Source organism: Oxyura jamaicensis, chromosome 10, assembly GCF_011077185.1.
Source record: "Oxyura jamaicensis isolate SHBP4307 breed ruddy duck chromosome 10, BPBGC_Ojam_1.0, whole genome shotgun sequence".
NCBI lineage: Eukaryota > Metazoa > Chordata > Aves > Anseriformes > Anatidae > Oxyura > Oxyura jamaicensis.
The window spans coordinates 6,000,801-6,013,806 of record NC_048902.1 but is presented as its reverse complement, the minus strand read 5'-3'; the positions used below and the strand labels follow the sequence as shown (position 1 = coordinate 6,013,806).

General features: G+C 37.0%; 1 long non-coding RNA gene across 2 annotated transcripts in view; it reads left to right on the top strand.

Annotated features, from left to right (window-relative positions):
* Positions 1-12,088, top strand: part of LOC118172371 — a 59,978-nt gene extending 47,890 nt beyond the window's left edge. For both annotated transcript variants that reach the window (XR_004753669.1, XR_004753670.1), the window contains exons 2-4: positions 8,137-8,246; positions 9,728-9,899; positions 10,454-12,088. This is a non-coding gene — a long non-coding RNA (uncharacterized LOC118172371). The remainder of the gene's footprint in view (positions 1-8,136; positions 8,247-9,727; positions 9,900-10,453) is intronic.
* The last annotated feature ends 918 nt before the right edge of the window (positions 12,089-13,006 follow it).

Below are 13,006 nucleotides of genomic sequence, written 5' to 3'. Positions count from 1 at the left end.
GGTGTGTGCTAATCCTACAAAAATGTGTGCCTCATTGTGCCAGGGCTAACACGGCTAATTAAAACAGAAATTTATTGTATTGTCGCTGTATTTGACAGGTAAACCTAGAGACTGTTTGTGTTAATTATATACTGTAATAGCCTTTATTTTCTGTATCTGTGTTATGATTTCTTCCGTATCTTTTGTGATGTGAAAATATAACTACTTGCTGATCTCAGCAGTTATGGCTTCAAAAAGTGTGTTATGCTGCTTAAACAGTCAGCTCTGATGAGGGACAAAACCACTGCAATTTAACGTACACTTGAAAAATAAGCAAAAACTGCTGTGATACTGAGCTGAATATTATTTACAGATTAAGATTCCTTTGGAGAGAAGCTGTATGAGGCTTTGCTGTACACACCATCCTTCTTCAAAATATAGCAGATGATGTGTAAACAGTGCTTTTTTTTTCATTTATCATCAGTGTATTTTCAGAGAACGATGAGTTCAAGACCTCAAAAAAGGACATTCAGGATATTTAAATTCTACAAAATCCTGGAGATAACTGCACTTGTTCAAGATGGCTGTATTTTTAGACAGTTTGTGTTAACAATGACTTGGCATTCAGTCCTGGGCAATAAAGAATTTTTTGATTCTTTGGAACTTTGAAAAGCAAACCTTTTTGTTCAGAAATTTTGCAAAGCTTGTAACGTTTCCTGGTTCCTCCCACAATGCCCAACCGAAGGCAAATAGTGCAAGGGAGTGCTTGGGTAATCAACATCTTGTGCAGCTCTAGTCCAAATCCACAGAAGTGCAAAAAGATACCAGGAAAATATCTGACTTTCACAGCCTTTCTGGCACCTGAAAAAAGCACAGCTGCCAGAGTGTTTCTGGGTTGGTGGCCTCTGGAAAAGGTCCAGTAGGTTTGCAATCAAGACTGCAAAGAAATACATGGAAGTTGTGCTCCCAGGTGCTGCAGTGTACTGTGTGTGCTCTGATGTTGCCGTTCCAAGACAGCACAAGTCAGAAAATCAGTAGGACTTAGCTGCAGATTGGATCATAGGCCATCAGGGAGCAGCAAAGGCTGCTCTGCAAGGGCAGATGAGCCAGTAGTCCAAGCGGGCAGCAGGGCAGGCAGGGGCTGTGTCCTCTCCTTACCTTCCAGGGGCACAGACGCACGCTGCTGAGTGGGAGCGGTGCCAGTAACCCCAGCCAGCCATGCTGCAGTGGTGGTGGGATGTCGAGCCAGACACAGTGGCGGGATACGTTCAAGCCAGGAAGCCAAGCCAAGGAATTTTTTAGAAAATTGCATTCTCACCTGAAGTAGGTGCATTTGAACCCTTCTTGCATAGAGTGCTGAGTGTTTTGACCACCTCTGGGGGCCTGAGGAAGCTCAGCAAGTTTGGCTCTCAGGTAGCAATTGTAATCCATGTGCAAACGGCATGGGGAGTGCTACTGAAGGTACTGGAACAAATGCCTTTTGAATCCTGAATCACATGGCCAATACAAAAGCAGTTAAAAATGGCAGTGTTGATGCTTGGTAGCCAGTGGGACATGTTAGAAATTGTTAGAGCATAAATGGAACCTGAGCTGTAAAAGTTTCTGCTTTCTTACCAGTCCAATGGGTGCCAATCCTGTAAAGGTGCCTCCTAGCTTCCTGCCTTAGCAGGAGGGTGGCTTAGGCTTTCAGCACATTTATCTCCTGCTACTGCTAAGACACCTCAGCTTCTGCCAAAATCATAATCTCTACAAAACCAAATGGCATCAAGCCAGAATCACTTGCAATTGTGTGTGGTCCTGATTTGCATAAGAACCTAGAAATTCTTCAACTAACATGAAGAAGCTTAGTTTAAAAATATTTCTTAAAACCTTTTAAAACATAAGTCTTAAAAACAGTCTCATTTTAAGTAACTTTTCTGTTACTAATCCAGTCAGTGCAAGTCTGATCTGCTAAGGTACTCTGAGAGCTTTGCCTTTGTGAACACTGCATAACTGGGCACACGGTTCCTCGGAGTAGTGCCCTGCAGTGTAACTGTCCAGAAAGAAAAATGGTGATGTGAGGTCAGCTTGAATCCAGCCTTGTGACGCTTTGTCAATATTGTATTGGGAATTCAGTTACTATAAGAAACAAGGACATTACGTAGCTGTGAGGAGTTAGAAAATAGATTGTTTATTATATTATATGCCATCAATCAGCTTAGTGAGTAAACTTAAGCTCTGGATGATGGATGTAATTTCTCTCAGAAGCCTCAGTTGGCTCTCTTGCTTAATATTTTAAATATGTTTTAGATAAAATTAACAGCAAAATATAACTATTAGTTGTTGTTTTTTTTTTTTTTTCTCCATAAAAGCATTCAGTAGAATACTGAAACACTTTAAAAATTCACAGTGTTGTAATTCTAATTATAGTAATTAAATTGACACTGATTAAAAAGATTAATATATAGACAAGTCAGTTCAGGAAAGCTGTATGCAATGAATGTGTATAGGTTTTGCATTTAACTCAGGTTGGAGACTATTAGTATAATTTAAGATAACTACTTGAAGGTATTTGTCAACAATAACATTACAGATGAAGTTTAATTTATAAAGGATAGCTTTAGCTTGAAATATTCCTCTTTGTGTATACGGTCTATCTGCAAACACTATATTTTGTTTTATTTTATTCTATTTAGCATTCTACAATACTGGACCAAGTCTTTTACATCTTTGGTATTTTCTTTGCTATATAAATTCAATGTTTGGAAAGAGAAATGTGCTTTCTAAGACATCTCTATAATAAAAGGGATAATTTTATATAACTTACATAATTTTATAACAAGCATCTCCACTCTACAATAATAATTCTTTCTGATCAGCTGTGTAACTTAAATATTTAAGATGAGAAATCTAAAGTTCAACCTAGAATGAAAGCAGTACTGTCTTAGGACTTATAAAATGTCCTTTGAAAGCTCACTATGTTGAATGACCTTAGTTAAGTGACATCCTCCATTTAGACAACAGAACGATTGCATCATATATCAAGTGTATGCACTGAAAAACAGAATATTTAAGACAGGACCAAGGATCAGATCAACACATCCGTGCAAGAAGAAAAAACAAGGCTTACAGGAGTGGAACAAATTTGAAGTCTTTCCTTTCCCTGGTTCTCCTGTAATCAGTCATGTTATATTTCTTACAGTATAAGAGGTTTGATCCTAGCCATTGGCTAATTCAAGGTTTAGTGAAGTTGCTCAGGTGCCTATAACTGGAAAATAAAATAAAAAGGAAGGAAAGAAAAAAGCTGAGAAGCTGAAAACTGGTGAGCATTCAGAAGTTCTTTAAAGGATTACTAAATAAATAGAAACTAAATAGTCTACCTCCAATTAAGTACTTTAGGGATAGAATATCCTGGCTTACTTTTATATGCTTGCATGCTACTGTCATTTCCAACAGATATGAGCTACCTGAGGTAGCTTTAAAAATGTGTCCAAATATTGAAGGAGTTCTTACCTTGTATAGGTAAGTACACAGTGAAACTTTATGGTGCCTTTTGGTATTCTGCATGTTGGACTGCAAAGGTCAGTTTGTAAAGAGCTTCTTAGGCAAGTTAGTGTATCCAGAGCAAGCAGACCTCCACAAGTCAGAGCTTAGAGCTGGGCTTTTGTGCTTGTCTAGCAAACTGGGTGGAAACTAGAGCCTTATGTATTTCTATGTGGTGTAGCTGCCTGTTGCATTCACCACATTCATCAGCTAGTCAGCATTATTCCCCTATCAGATCACTTCATTTTTAGCTCTAAGCATATGATAAAAAAAAAAGACTATTTTTTTTCCATAATACCCTGTAGCTTGTATTTTCTTTTTAGGATTTAACGGAAGCTGGTCAAATGAGGTCTAATGAATGGGCTCACAAATACTGATGCTGTTCTTCTGAGTTTTATCTGCAGGGGAATAAGCTGAATAGAAAATTTGCTGTGAGGGTCAGGGAAACCTCTCCAAGTAAGCTCCTGTGGGTCAGGGCTCTGAATATCCAGTTATCTTTGGGGCTGGTACATTTGATTCATTCCAGGCTTTCAACCACTGGCCAGTGTAATCTTTCTCTTTGGTTCGATTCCTTTGTGCTAAGTCATGGCCTGTTCTTTAAAGTCTACCTAGCCTAATTCCTCTCTGTGGTTAGATAACAGGCATGCAGATTTACTTTATTTATTTTTTTATTTTATTTTAATTTTTTGGCGAAATTGTGTCTCTGAGCATAGGCAACAACTGTCTATTGTGTGTTTAGCTCTGTTCAGAAGTGCTCTTCAAACTACTCAGCCTGAATGTTGATATGAAAACTCCCTTCTGAGTGGAGAGGCAAGTGTTCCCATGCTCTAAAGCTGTGAATATATCCCTAATTGGTATTCAATCTTAAAAAAATGTCTTTCATTAAAAATATAATTTGACGAACTGGGTAATTGACTTGCATTTGATTAAGGCAGATTCTATTGGATTAACATGATTAATAGGTAAAATTATAATCAAACAGAAAGCAGTACAAAAGGTGACTTAAGTCATGGATCATATTAAGACACTAAATATAAAGAAGACTGATACTGTAGGAAGATACATTTCACAATTGGTATCGTGCTGTTCCTCTTAGGCAGTGATGTAATTCAAATTAGTTTTGTGGTCAAAATCAAAGCTTGTTGTAAAGGACTTTGAAGCTGATATCAGTTGTCTTGACAGAGAAGTGTGTTCTTGATAAAACTTCATGTCTACAATGTAAATATTTGCTGCTCCTGTATCAATAGCAGCAAAATATTTTATTACTATTGGAAGAACTAGTTCTAAACTCCCAGAATAATAGCTTAATGGTCTTACAATGAGAAAAAGATACCCAAAGAGCATCTGTCTCGTAAGACTTCCTGTAATGTAGCACTGGAATTCAGTGTAACATTTCATTGTATATATCTGTTGCGAAAACAACATAAAATTTGGTGTGAAATTTGATATACCAATATAGGACATGAAGGAGTCTCAGAAAAGCTTACCTAGATAAAAATCCCAGTATTAAAAATAGTGTTTTCCTTCTAAAGAGAAGTAAAGATCATGGACAGCATCTTCATCTTAGGACAGTTGTAAAGAGGGAGGTACCACTGAAGTTACAGTGTTGAAAATCATTTTATGTAAATGGTTTGTTCTTTACTTTGAAACAGTGAGATGAATTAATGCTTCTTTAGCACCTAAAGTACTCCTGTGTTTAAAATTCTCCTTCCTTGCCAACCCCAGCAAGTAAATTGGATTGGTTTCTTTTTAGGTGTGACAAGCTGATGCAGTGGTCCATGTGTGGTACGGAGTAATCATGAGCTGGGATGCATAATATGGTCCACTAGATGGCTTGTCTAGGCAAAGAACTAAATGCTGACATTAGAATCTGATCTGAAGATTTTTTTAAAAAAAAAAAGTTTTCTGTTAGCATGTGTTGTTTCAAAAGTAGTACAGTGGAAATAACTGAAACTACAGTTAAATAACCTTCCTGGATAGGCAGCTTGTCAGTTAATAATTAGATGAGATTAGTTAGTAATTAGGATAGCACTTTGTCAGCTAGTAAAGTTAGTGTATGTTGTATCCACTAAGGTCTTTGAACCAAAAAACTGATAACCAAGATGCTGGTACAATGTATATAGTAAGTTGTCACTGTGGAATGACAGACTATCAACTGTTTCAAATTTCATTTCCAGTAGAGATGTTTTCAGGGAGGTATCTGTAAGATAAGAACTAGGTGAATTGAAGACTTTATCAGGCATTGATCTGAAGAAGATGTAAAACCTTAAGACATCTTCAGCATTATTTCATGATTTACTGAAATAGAATCTAAGAGTGCTAAAACATACTAAGCGCCTCAACATGTTCTATGTGCCCTGGGAGAATGGGTAGTTTCACATCTTTAAAACAAAGGAACAGAGCTGGAATCTAAATGTTTATGGAATCTTTTTGGTGAGCTTCTTTGTGTTTTAAATTGTGATTATTTCAGACTACTGAAATGGGGAATGATAATTCCTAAGCACTGTGAAAGAGCTGTAATTACAAGATAGCTTTTCATTGGATGGCTCAAAGTATCCCAAGTGGAGAGACAAATTAGAATCTATTTGCTTCTTAAAGGATAAGTTCTTACACTTTAATTTCTCATGCTTTAATAAAAGGTCAAAAAGACCACCAAATAAATTCTTGACATTTTTTTCTAGTAGACATCTAGTAGATGTCAAATGACAGTACTGGAAAATGGCTGTATTTAACATCCTGCAGACTGTGCCACAAGGAATTAAGTTATTGTACCAGTGACAAAACATACCAGAAAATCTGCAGTCGGTTAGAAGTGACCATTCTAACTCTGCAGAGATTACTTGGTTAAATAGCACGGGTCCCACTGCAAGAGATAGCCTTCCCACCAACTGTAGAACTTGAACATTCAATTCATTCTTCTGAGAAGATAAGGACTTGCTTATTTTTCTTAACTGAAGCCATTTAGTGACTGCTCTCTAATAGACTGGATTTCTAAATTTTGGAAAATGGGAAAAGTGACATTTCAGAAATAGCATGAATATATTGCTCCGTTCCTTCGGTGCAACTTCTACTGACAACTGTGCCTACTTTAAGCATATTGAGATTTAGAGTTTAAAAGTTACACCAAGAGGAAAATAGTTACTATTGTTTGTGTCATTCTTGTTCAACTTTAAAAAGTTTGGCTCAGTCACATATTTAATAACTGGCTATTAAAAGAAAAAAAAAAAAAAGGAAGGAAAAAACAATCTTATTTCACTTCCAAGTTTACGTTTGAAACCTTCTCTTGAACTGATATAGGTTCACAATATACTTATTTCAGTGACAAAGGTAATGAATTGTGTGGTCCTTCTGGTATGTCTGTGAACCGCTTTAGCACTGAAGACGGACTCTGTACTAGAATTATCAGTTCATAAAGCCGAATAAATTAATATAATTCAGTAGGTTTATTATTTAGTCAGTTCGCTTTTCTTTTCTGGAAACCCTGAATCTCAGTGCATGTTGTCTCTGGGAGGCAGTCTTCATTGACTAAGCAGAAGACTTGTCAGGACAAACACCAATTTAAAAGCTATGCACAAATCCAGCTTTAATGCAAAATGGAAGAAAACATAAGAAAGAAGGAAGAGTATCCTATGTTCAATGTCATTTAACTTAGAACAATTTACTTAACTCTAAACTGTTGATATGGAACCTCTTCATTAACTTACTGCAGTAACAGTGTTCTGTTTCCAGTGAACTTAGCAGTGATGGACTAGAAATCACTGTAAATGGATTTTCTATTTTATTCAAGAATAAAATCATATCTAGATGGATAGATGAATTTGGAAAAATGTTGCTTCATCTTTATCTCTAATTGAGATACCACCATGGATTGTAAGGCTCTGGAGTATAATGATTTGTCAGCGCAGGACAGAGTGGACCAATTTAATAGTTGCTGGAGGGGTTAGGATTCCAACAGCCTTTGATCAAATCTTTTTTAGGTCAGTAACATTTAGAGATTAGAAAAAAAAATGAAGTAATTGGACAGAAACCAGATGGTTTGTGGCTAATTTGGAAAAGTACAGATTATATTGTTGTGAAGCATCTTATTAAATAAAAAGGTCTTAAGATTTTATAAGGGATAGATTAATATTGATATCATGTTATTCTCACCGTTTAGTGTGCAAACATCAGCCATCTTTTTATTTTTCTGCACATGCCCAGTGCTATCCCTAAAACCACTGTATGAGGAAATATTGTGATGAGTCAGTAGATGAAAGCATTGTATGTACATTTCTCTTTTGTTTTCCACTGCTGAAGAAATATTTGCATGTGTATAAAACCTCAGTTCAAATATTAAAGAAGTAACCAAATTTATGCATATCATAGAAATAACATGGGTGAGTGATGTGTCATAAACATAAGATGATCTTTCTGTATTCTGTACCATTTATCATAGCATTTTACTTAAATTGCATGAGTTCCTACTCATTACACTTACACCAATTAAATATATGTTCTTATTCAACTTTCTTTGTTGTTACATTCTGAGTACACGCACATGCAGTAGATAAGAATTAAGCTGTGCATTTACTATAAGGAGATAAAGGTAAAATACTGCAGATCTAACTGGGTAAATATTATTCATGTTTATTACAGAAGTGCCCAAAGGCTGTGAATGAAACTGCTGAACATTTCACAGATACTGCAAGGGGCAACTTCTGCCCCATGCAGTTTACAGAAAAAAAAATAAGCAAGACAGCCAAAAGGTAAGAGTGGATGCAGGCTGGGAAGTGACTCTGTAAGAAGTCGCTTTGTAACAGAGGGGTAGAACACAGAGCAGTGGCACATTTGCTGCCTGAGATTTGAGATCATGCTGTGTCACACAAGGAGGAGCTACACATCCCAGCACTTTAATACATGTGCCATACGATGTTTAGAATATATTTGATACATTAAAATGTATGTTTAAAATACATTTTATAGGTATGTGTACAATTACAGATATTTCAAGATGTCATGATTAATTGTTACTAGCACATTGCAACTAGGGTTTTCATTGGCTCCTGTTAGTTTATTTAGCATTCCTAATGTCTTAACCTCCTGTTAAGGGATGAAGAGGTTTAAACTTTACAGCATCTTGCTGTCATTTGCTGGCATAGTCGAGAATATGAGATTTTTGGAGAACCCCTTCCATTTGGCAGAGTTGTTTGGATACACTTGTTAGGAACTGAACACTACAAAATAGATGGTCAGCTCTGGAGGGGCTCCTTCAACAAGGGAATAGCTTAAGGAAAACACTGCCAAACAAGCAATGATTTGCTGAGAGGTTTTCAGAATAACATTCGTGACTTAGAGCCCATTATCTAACAGATGTGTATTGATTTAATAAGCCTCCCTACTGTTTCACAGTAAGCACTGAGTTCTCTCATCTTCAGTGCAGTATGTGGAGCAGGAAACTATTAATAAAAAGTCTGTAATTCCAGCAAAGCATGTTGGTGTCCATATTTGCCAAGGACAGGTAAGGATTTCAAAGCTAGCTAAAGCTGCTTTTTTTTTTTTTTTTTTTTTGATTGGGATGCTGCTGGCAAGTCCCTCAGATATACACATTGCTATGCTTTTGCTTGACTACAGAATAACATTACAAACTATTTCATTTACTCAATTTTTCCCTCGTATGCCCCCAAATAATTTTACATAATAACAACTTTTTGTGGCTGCAGAAGTAGGAAATTGACATCTTGCTACTGTCAAGCCTTTACTTCATTCTTGTTTCTTTCTCTAGGTGATGTATTTACTTATCTACACAGGACTCTGCACTTCCCTTATGTTATTTTTAATACCAAAGGCTTCATTTGCCATCTAACAAGGTTTAATAACAGTTATGTTCTGGTGAAACCCAAAGCATGAACTAGGAAGGCATATCCCTCTGCATTTACAGAATAAATGACAGGACATAATGACATCAGCGTGTGAGCACAAAGTCTGTGTCTTTCCTAGGCTTTAGGTGTACTTTCTCTGACACCAAGACTGTCTGTAGGCTCTGCCTAGATAGACATAAAAACTCGTATGCAGATAGATGATAGTGGAGCTCAATAGTCAGTTCACAACCTGAGGTATCCAGTATTCCAGACCTGTAAGAGATGTGACAACTGCTTGCCTCTGCTCTGTCTCTGAAGGTGGTTTCCTCAGGAAGAAAGCAAAAGCTCAGCCAGTTTCCCTGCTTTTCCCCTTTTATTTCTTACTATAGCAGGAGGCAATAACCAAGAGAGGGATTTGGCATGAAATCTGCTGCAAGAACATGCAAATGTGGGAAGGAACAGAGAGCTCTGCTGCTGCAGATTTCTGTCAGGGTTAGTGAATACTGCTGTGCTGGAGCGCAGCTGTGAGGATTGGAGCCGGCTGCCACGGAACTGGTCATGGTCAGCACATAGAGCTTTCTCAACAGTTTGAGGTGTACACAAAGTGAGTCATCTTCTGGCTACATGCACCCATGTTGAAAATGAAGGTTATTACAATAAGATGAGACCATATATAAAATGAGCATACCTATGGTAATACTCCGATTTTAAAATACATTATGAATTAAGCCGTGGGTTTACTGTGATATTTTGTGTATTTGTTCATCGCTATCAAGATGTTCAGATGAAAAAAGATCATCTATGTGTTGGAAAGCAACTAATAATTTTACTGTGCAGTTTTGTGCTGCTAAGCTCAAAGTATTTTAGAAGAGTCTGCAAAACTGGTTGCTTCTCTCTCTTCAGCCTCTTGATGTTTCAATGTGAACATCACGAAAAAGACCAACAAGTAACTTTTGAAAATCTTAGCTTTCAAATATTAATCTTATAGCTAAAAAAAAACCAAAACCAACCTAACAAAAAAACAGCTGTGTATCTCTGTAGTGCACATGTTGTAAAATTGCATAATCCCAACACAGAAAGCATCACACACAATGCATCTTTGCATCTTTTTTAAGGTAAGAAATGCTTGTGTGAGGAGTTCAGCAAGATTTCTATATTCAGGACTTCTTCTTTCATGATCTACTACTATTTTCTGCAAAGTTTCAAGTAATTTGCTTTTCTGAATCAAGCTATAAAGCTTTTAACTATAAAATTGATCTCCCCATAAAGTACATGTTGTGTTCTAATACCGTAATTACCTAAGGCCTGATCTTCCAACCTTTGATGGCATAAATAATCTTTATTCATCTATCTAATCTTACTGATTGAATATAGGAGGAGTCAAGTGACTTGAGCCTATCTGCTAGTGTAGCCTGCTACTCAGCTTTCCTAAATCACAATTTGTTTTCACATGGATAAGTGATTTAAGTGAAGGGTTAACGCTGTTCTGTCTCTCTTAATTTAAGATTTGGAAGACAATTATAATTCAAAATGCTTCTCCTAGTTGAGACTCCTTAGGAAAAACATATACATAGCCTAGAGCTAGAAGTCCAACTTTGCTTTTAAATGCAAATATTTTAACAAGTATAACATACAGAAGCATGAACTATCAATTATTCCTACTAGGCATATGTAAAACATCTTGTTTATCACAAAGAGACCAAATTAGGCTAAAAATGTAAAATAAAAATTTGTAATTGAAGTGTTGCCTGGTCTCCTTTGAAACTGCCCATTGTTCTTATCAGCAGTAGCCTTCAGGTTGCCTTGATGCATCTGAATGGATCTTTCAATAAGAAAAGTTGGCAACTGCCAGTAGTGGCCCTCTGTGGCATTTGTCATGCAATAACATCTGTCGTGCAATGACTTTTTATTGAGGATGGTGTTAGAGCAGTGTGCTATTTACAAACACTAGCCTGTCAGATAAAAGTAAAGAAATTAGTTTCCCCTTACTTTCATTCTCTAAATGTCTTATTGGTAAGTACAGAATGACAAGGGGAAACATTTCAAGTAAGGTAGAGTGGATTTCCTAGCTTACCTACAAACACAAGCATATAGCCAAAAGTTCATGCAATTTTTTTAGGAAGTTGTAACTTCAGTGTTTGTTTTATTTTATTATTACATTCCAGCTTTAATTGCATTAGGCTGAAGGCAGATCAACTACAAGTTTCAACAAATGTTGCTCTTAATTTTCAGTATGCTATTGATTCAGTCTAAATCAAGTCAGACTACTGCTTATCTCCATGTCCCCAGAAAATTTTGTTCTGAGACAGTATATTCTCTGCCTCCACCCAGATATTTCAGAGCTACAGCTGGACTAAGTCCTCAGGGTGATTTTGTTGCATTATTTTGCAGACATGATGGCTGTTTTACTAACACTTTTTCTCAAGGGAGAGTTGATAATTTTGGACCAGGAAATAATTGTCTTAATCATACCCAATGTTTCTTCTTCAGGTTTCTAAAGTGTGTATTCACGTGCCCAGGATTAATATGAATGTTAAGTATCTATATGGCACAGTCCCGTGACTCATATGCTCTGAAAACATGCCCTGATCATCCAGTTATCTTTGGAAACTTTCAGTGAGGTTAACATTGCATCAGAGCAGTCCATGTTGTTTGTTTTAATGTGTGTTGTTTTTGTTTTCTCTTTAATATGTCCTCTAAGTTCTTTTGTACCTTGAAGTCTTAAATCCATGGCACTTAGTGGCATGTTCTGTTTTGTTCCTTTTTAACTTTAATCTTGTTGGTGTGGAGTGACTTTCGAGTGCTCTGCAATCTTGGTCACCACTGGGGTTTTGAAACTGAACACAGTACTCGAGGTGCGGCCTCACCAGAGCTGAGTACAGGGGGACAATCACTTCCCTGGACCTGCTGGCCACGCTGTTTCTTATGCAAGCCAGGATGCTGCTGGCCTTCTTGGCCACCTGAGCACACTGCTGGCTCATATTCAGCCGACTGTCAACCAATACTCCCAGGTCCTTCTCTGCCAGGCAGCTTGTTGATTCTGTTGTTTTCTGACTGATACTGTTGTGTCTAAGCAAGACCATCAATGGTGTCATTGTGTGATAGACTGAAATTTTGAGACACGCTGATGAAAATTCATGGAAATGAAGTCATCCTTGTATTCTTGTATTCTCCTTGTATTCTCATCCTTCTCCTTGTATTAGTTATTAATGTTAAATATCAAATATGGTTTATTTCATTTGTCTTCCAGCATTTTCAAGTTATGAGAGGTTTTAGTTTTGGCCACGTATACTACCTTGTAGTAGTTGTCACTGGCCAGTATGGAATTTGGCTGTTCAAGTGTGATTTGGGAAATGAGTCATTTCTGGCATAAGCATGAAAGCTGAAGTACTTACTGGGAGAATCAACAGTGATATAGGTGAGAACTGATGCATCTTACAATGAAATTTATACCTTCTCAAAGTGGTTTCCTTTTATCAGGTCAGAGTACTGATGTGACTGAAAATTCAAAATGCTGGCACTGCACAATAGGAAGGCTTTCACCGCAGAAAAGTGTTTCTTTTTAAATGAAAATTGAGATGTTCAAGTATAGGCCAGATTTATGACGACTTGGAAAGAACCATGGTCTTTCCTTGACATGGTATAGAACTGCAGAAACAGTCCTACCA